The sequence below is a fragment of the Sinocyclocheilus anshuiensis genome, unplaced genomic scaffold, assembly GCF_001515605.1.
Source record: "Sinocyclocheilus anshuiensis isolate Anshui unplaced genomic scaffold, SAMN03320099.WGS_v1.1 scaffold799, whole genome shotgun sequence".
Lineage (NCBI taxonomy): Eukaryota > Metazoa > Chordata > Actinopteri > Cypriniformes > Cyprinidae > Sinocyclocheilus > Sinocyclocheilus anshuiensis.
Genome location: NW_015548231.1, coordinates 856247 through 863882, shown reverse-complemented (window position 1 = coordinate 863882; position 7636 = coordinate 856247). Strand labels below are relative to the sequence as shown.

The 7636-nt window shown below is 36.8% G+C and overlaps 1 protein-coding gene across 1 annotated transcript in view; it reads left to right on the top strand.

Annotated features, from left to right (window-relative positions):
- The window catches only part of LOC107654637 (calcium/calmodulin-dependent protein kinase type II subunit beta-like), a 73239-nt gene extending 70341 nt beyond the window's left edge, over window positions 1-2898 (top strand). The window contains exon 20 of the mRNA XM_016441814.1: window positions 1926-2898. The gene's annotated coding sequence lies outside the window, so the exon portion shown is untranslated. The remainder of the gene's footprint in view (window positions 1-1925) is intronic.
- Window positions 2899-7636: the final 4738 nt, after the last annotated feature.

Genomic DNA, 7636 nt, shown 5'->3' with positions numbered 1-7636 from the left:
TAGGGGTGCTCCGATTGATCGGCTACCGATCACTATCGGCCGATAATCACGTTGGGATGATTGATCGGCGGTCTCTAAAAAGGCGGATCTCCAAAAACCGATCTCAAGCTGATGACGCTGCTGTGAGAGTTTTGGCACGACATGCAGTGGCACCGTCTCAGTCTCTGTCCGGCACGGGGGAAATCATTATAATGCTGAAGGTGAGGTGCTCATGTTAACAAAAATGAAATTCAGGCCCTGAATAAATGCCTAAAAATCCTGATTGTAGTATCACTATATATAGTTATAAATGATAAATACGTGTTTCACAGTCAACACATGGCTTTTTGGCTAGGTTTAAAGGGAAAGATCACTTTTAGGTAAATAAGGCAATAATAGATGGCACTTTAGATGGTAATAAAGATTTCAATGCAAAAGGAAAGGCAGTAGAGCTGTCTATTTCTGTCAATGGTAAGTTTGTGATAACGTAAGAAAAGTAGTTTAAATGTTTTGCCACTTGCTTGAGCAACTTAATATATAAATCTAGAAGTAAATGCAAAAGTAAAAAGCACTGAAGCACTGTGTTGCTGATATTTATTGTGTTTAAACATGTCTGTGAAAGATTGTATTACTGTACTGTGTAAAAAAAAGAATTGCAGTGCTGAAAAAGCATTTTCAGTGACAATGTTTGGATTTGAAATCAAAATAATGAATAAATGTTGTGTTTGTGGTAAACAGCCACGGATCAGTAGTGGACTCCTGTGTGAAAGCTGCTTCTCCTCTCACAAGAGTCACCTAAGAGGGGAATTCCCCCCATTTTCAAAAATGAAATTCAGGCCCTGAATAAATGCCTAAAAATCCTGATTGGAGTATCACTATATATAGTTATAAATGATAAATAGAAGGCTTTAAAAAGATCTGTATCGGTGATCGGAATCGGCAGATACTGCTTTCTGTGATCGGCGATCGGTGATCGGCCTCAAAAACCCTGATCGGAGCACCCCTAATAAAAACAGTCATGGATCATCCAGGAAATGACACACAGTATTAATATTCAAGGGTATGTAAACTTTTGAACGGGGTCATTTTTATAAATACAGGTATTATTTTGTCTTGTGGAGTATATATAAACATATGTTCTGTGAAATAGCTTATTCAAGACAGTACTAAATAAAAAATAACATGCAATTTTCATGATCCCTCTTATTTTGTGAAAATTATTAACATGTTGCATATTCTTCAAGGGGTATGTAAACTTATGAGCACAACTGTATATAGAGAGACTGGGGCTAGTTGTCTCGCTTTTTAGGGCAGGTTCATTTATTGAAGTCATTTTCTGTGTCGTAAAATCTTGGCTACATTTAACACATTGACCTGTAGATCTGGTTTTTAACACTGATTTTTGAAATATGAAATGCTATCTATCATATCTTTTGTTTATATTTAGCTATGTTTACTTTAAAAGTAAATTATAACGAGTCATAAAAATGTGTTAGATTTGCAAACAAAAAGTAAACAAATTTGAAGGACATGTGACAGCTTGCCTCAAAGTTGCACTTAAAAAAACGTAATCTTCATTATATAGTTGCCTTGAAATATGATGATATCAGATTTTTAGTTTGGAAGATATAATTCACCACTGTGAGAGAGAAAACACATTTTGGTCTTTTAGCCCTTGTGACAGTTACACTATAAAAAGACCTTTTGAAGTTGTAAATAAAACATTGTTGGAGTACGTCTTTCTACTTCAAAGTTTTCCATTTCATTCAGTATTTCTTTGTAATTAATTGTGAAATTGACTAGCAATTTCTAAGTGAAAATTGTTTCTAAACCCTTTTTTTTTTTCAGTGTAGCATTGCTCTGCTCATTGCACATTCTTAAACAAATGTTGTTGTTGTTGTACAAAGTGATGATGACACACAGCTAACAATCTTTTCTTTCCTTAGGTTGAGCTCATTGTAGCCACATCTAACAAGAGTGCCCAGCCAGAAATGGAGAGTGCAAGAGTGAAAGAGAGAGAGTGAGGGAGGGGGGGGAAGTTGGAGAGAGGGAGGAAGGAAAGCGAGCCCAGTGATGGGTGGCTGTGAGTCTGCAGCGCCTGACCCTCCCACACTGGGCCCGGCCCCCTCGCCTGTCAATCACCTCACCTGCCAATCACTTTTGTGCATTGTCTTTTGCTTACCTTCAACTTTACCCACTCCCTCCCTCGCTCCCAGACACGTCCCTGTATCTTTACACCCGTGCAGAGACTCCCTTTGTTGTGCACATGTGCTGTGTGGAATTGGACAGTCTTTGATTAGCACGGATAATAAGGCCTCAGCGAGTCGTCTGTGAAATGCCATGCTTTCCGTCGCACCTTCCCAGTGTGAATAATGTTACACTGAGTCGCCGTCCTCACTTACAGTGTGTAGATTTTCAATATTATTGTTGTTATTATTATTATGATTAATATTGTTCTTACTGTTGTTATTAGTATTAAATACAAAGGCAATTGTACGTGTCACTTACACAATTCACGTTCTGGATGCTAATGATTTTTAATTTATGCCTTTTCTTTTCCGAACATTTTTGGCGAGCATGAATTATTCTGTATATCCAAAGCGGCCTCGGTGATATAGAGAAATAATGGCCACCGTTTATGTACAGGCTTCTCAATGTGATTCATATCCAACCGACGCATCTGTCCATGTGTTTAAATGTTAGTGGACATTTGTTGGTATGTGTGACTGTTTTGAGGCAGATTCTACCAGAGTCTGAGTAAGAACGACGTGACGGTCGGGGTCTTCCAGCTTTAATCGTTATTTCTAGCATCATTAGTGCAGATTTGGGAAAACTCAGCAGATTTGCAAGGTTAGTATTAGACGGGTGTGCCTCACACATCCTGAAAAGTGAAGCTGTGGGCTCTTTGATCGCCCCCTGGTGGCTGGCTGCAGTACAGGTCATAAACCCCGCCCTCTCCATGTAAACGAATGGGACTTGAGTCAAAATAATAAAATAAATTACACTTCCAATACAATTTTCCGAAAGATGATTTTGGTCATTTAAGGTAGTTGTTATCACGCTGATATATGTTCAATTGTTCGTTTTTTGTGTCAAGTTTGATTTTAGCTAGTAATTTGATGCTGTAAAAATGGGGCGTGTCGTTATGGTTGATTGGGTCTGCGGGAGTTTGGGTGGGAGTTTGATACCGCGTTCCAACTCACGACACTCTGGCTCCAAATGAATCTGTACTGCGCAGACTCTGGCTCCAAACGAATCTCTACTCTGGCTCCAAACTAATCTCTACTGCGCAGACTCTGGCTCCAAATGACGTCATTTACTCAAGATGGCAGCGGCCATACTGAGATGCTTTGGCTTCACTTTTATATAGTGGAAGGAATAGGAGATGCGTCGTCCATCTTTTTTAACAGTCGATGGAATTAGATATTAGTGTTGCGCTTTTTAGGATTTTTTTTTTCCCGTTACTACTTCAGCTGAGCCAGCGGTGTTCGGAAAGTGCCCATACAGTTGGACTGACTGAATCAAACTAAAATCCATACCTCAGCTGAACATACAGTAGGTGTACCAGATGACTTCCTCATTCATGCGTTTTCTCGGACTATGGAAAGATGTGGACATCCAATGACATTAGAGGAGTTCGAAAAAAAACAACAACTATTGTATCTCTACGCTAGTCATAATAGAGATTTAAAATTATCGGAGGCCGTTAAAGAGCAGCTGATTAGAGGAACTTGCGAAATTTGTTTAAAAATTAAGATTTCGGTGGTTTTTAACTGAAAGAGTTTTTTTTTTGCTCTTGCGTTTTTTTGCTCTTTTGCTATTTTCGCACCATATGGTATTGACTTATCACTATTACTCATTCTATTTTTGAGAGTTTATATATATTTTGTTTGTCGTCTGTGTGTGAGACTTTTAAGGAGAGTGAAAAATTTGTTACCCTGGATCCTTTTTAAAGTGTGCTTACCCTTTGGTTGGGCAAAGTGCAAGGTGTGTGAAAACTTTCGAAGAATGAGGTTTAAAATCGGCAGCAATAGTTTTATATTTCAGAAGATGGTGAGACGTAGTTTATGAAGTATACGTCACACCTCATGCAACTTTATGCTGGTTTCAGTCTACTTTTAAAGGGTTGGTAATTGTGGTGAACTGACGCGTCGGTGTGACATCATCACCCGGTCATGTGATTTATTTTATTGACCTTATATATTGATTGTGTCCTCAGGTTGTATTTATTTATTTGATTATATTATTGCAAGTTCTTACGTGCTTCTTAAGTTTATGTGAGTTGCACACTTTGATGTTTGAACACACTAGCTTTGAGCCACGTCATATCGATGATGACTACTGATCTTTTGTTGTTATTATTTGAAAGAAATCATCCGAAGCGCCTCTCATACAGATAAAAAGAGGCTATCTTTTAAAATCCAATCAAAATATTTCTCTCAAACAAAGCGACCCCACGAGGCACGTGTTTGTGTGTTTGTGCTCCGGTGTTCTGCTTCTGTTACAGTTGCGTCTCATTCTTGGATGATTTATCTCATTCAAAACTTCACCTGTGTTTATATGAGTCATCGGAGTTCCACGCCTGTCCTCTCCCTAATAAAAAAAAAAGACAAAATCACAAAAAAACAAAACAGCATGTAAAAAGTGTACTGTTCTCTGTGTGTTTAGCAACTAAAATAAACATGTTAACGAGTGAAAGTGCACATCACTATTAAAACAGGACACACAGTATTGAAACTGCAGTTTACTTGCATTTCAGCTGGAATTTCTTTGCATGACAGTCACTTGAACACTAGGTTTGGTGTTATTTATCTTTTTGATTTCATTTTTTCTATTGAATGCTGGTTTACCTAAACCTTTCTCTTACCTGTTTTACCAGCTTTGTTAAGTGCATATATTATAATATTTTTGTCCCAAAATGATGCTGACAATGGCAGTGTAAATGATGAAGACTATAGCTACGAAATGTTGATGATATTAAGATTATGGAAATGGTGATATTTCTACGGCATGCTTTTGTATTAAGCTCATTGTTGTCAATGCGGGGTGACTGATATTTATATTAACGACTATAAGATTACTCATTAGTATGAGACTGCTTGACTTCAGAGAAGCACTTGCAAATCATTTTTAGCTAAATTTGTATTGGCAGTGACATAGTTCTGCTGTTTGTGCTTTGCGGATATTCACCAAACCTGAATGGCCAATAAAACCGTGGATTGTTTCTGACTTCTATCGGTCTTTTATGACTTATTAAACTTAACAATTACAGCTCGGTAGATCTAGAGTATTTCTACCTGCACCGTCTTTTAGCATAGGACTGTTACCGTTTCACTCGTCATATCACTTCTCTGATTGGAAACAGTTCCGGATAGTTTCTCTGAAGCTGAGTTTTCTCACAGTAGCCCTCTGTTAGTTTTGTTTTTTCTGTATAAGATAATATTCTCTTTGATTTCTGATGATTCTAACTCTTGTTATTGCTCTGTTCTCAAACATGCTCTGTGTATTCCCGGACTTAAGCAAATGTGTTCAAAATATATAAATAAATGAGATGATTTAAATACTGAAGAATTGTGTACATGTGCATTCAAAATTGACAAGCGATATATTTTTTTAAAGTGTTCCACTTTTTTAGCAGGCTTGGAATTTTTCTCATTCATTTTTCTATTGCTAAAGAGTTGTGAATTACTTCAAATAATGCAGGCTGATGGCTTATACCATCAATCAACAACCTCGTAGCTCACAGTAGGTCTATTTTAACACATTATTTAACATATTACTTCCTTAACCTGACTGGAAGGTCAGATTAAAAAAAAAAAAGTTTAAAAACAGGCCTGCAGAAGTCATGGAAATAAGTAAAATCATATTTTTGTAATGCAAATGGAAATTGCTTTCTTAATAACTTTTTTATCTTTATTTTTCATTAGCATTTAAAATGCATTTTAATTAAAAATTCTACCTTGAGGGAAAATGAATACGGTTTTTCCTCTTTATTTTTTTGTGAAAAATTTCACCTTTGACATGGAGTGATCAAATGAATGAATGCAAAAGTAATGTAAATCGCTTTGGATAAAAGCATATGCCAAATGCATTAATGAAACCTTTGTAATTCTAGATTTGTGCGCTTTGATTCGTTTGCATTTATAAATAGCCACCCTCCATCTTAAATGGAATTTGTGGTGACCTATTTACATTCTTCACTAATTAAAGTGTTTAACGAAAACATGGGCAATTAAATTCTGCATGTCAAAAACCACGTCAATCATCATTAAATAAATTACACTGTAAAAAACAGCACATACAACTCTCACAAAACTCTAAACGGTGTCCTAAAAATCACATTCTTACAAACCAAAAACTAACATGGCTTTCTATGAATAACATAAGAATCAGTCTGCTTATTGTAGAAGATTTTTATTAATCCAAATAGGAATTAATCAAGTATAATCATTATGAATATAGCCATTTAAATATCCAGTTATACTTCCATTATAATCCCATATGCCTGTGTGTAGAAACAGGCCTACGTGGCAGAATGTACAGACCTCAGATGAGAAACATCTGGGAAACATAAGTGGGGGCCTTCTTTCTTTACCATAACAAGAACCCCTTCTCTAGGGAAATATCGAACTGTATGCACAAAGGAACCATTCTATGTATGGAAATGTATGGAATATATACCCCACGCCTTAAAGTCAGAACTGTATAAAAAGAAGACAAGATGATCATTCTGGAGATGTTTCGCTGCAGAGAGCATCTCCGTTTTATTTTCATTGATGATGAAATAAAATGTATCTTCTGGCATCAAAACTCAAGACTGAGTGTGGTTCCTCAGAAGCGTGGCAGACGACACCACCATTGGCGACCCAGATGGGACGGAAAAGAGCAGAGGAGTGGACAGCCACTTTGGGCTGACTGAGACGAACAACACAGACCCGGTGGCCACCGAATAGGTAAGCAATTTTGCTTATATAATTGGTGTGTGTTGTTTGCCGGTCTGCCCTTGGTGGTAAGGACACTTAAAATCTGCTCTTCCAGAAAATAGAAAATTGAAAATAAAAAATTTTAAAAAAGGGGTTTTGATGCCAGAAGAAAATGTGGCACCAAAGGGGAGCTAAAAAAGACTCACAAGAGATCTGGCGTACACATGAAGGAAACATTGTAGCACCTACTTCACTTTTGAATGTTCTTATTGCAGATGTGCATGGTTTTGACCATTGCGCAAGGAGGGACGTGATAAGGAAAATTAAACAACAAGGATATTGGTCTCCTTATTTATATGCAATGGTGGATTAATTTTTTAATTTTTGTCCACATGTGAAGTTTGTGCCAAATACAATGTAAGGTAAGGGATAGCGACACCAATAGGCCATATACCAGTACCAGAAGGGCCCTACAAAGTAAAAGACATGAACACCAACAAAACCCAAAACCAACTGTGACACTCAGAAATTTCATTTTTGTACTCATGTTGGCGTTGATTTAATGACTAAAAATTGTCAAGTGGTTAACAACTTACAGTAAAAACTAAAAATGAATGACTTTTTCTTGCACCTTGAATACATAGGCTACAATACTGTTAAAAAAGAAACAGATAATTTTAAATTGATAATTTTATTCAACAAAAATGAATATTATTTCAAATAAATGCTGTTCT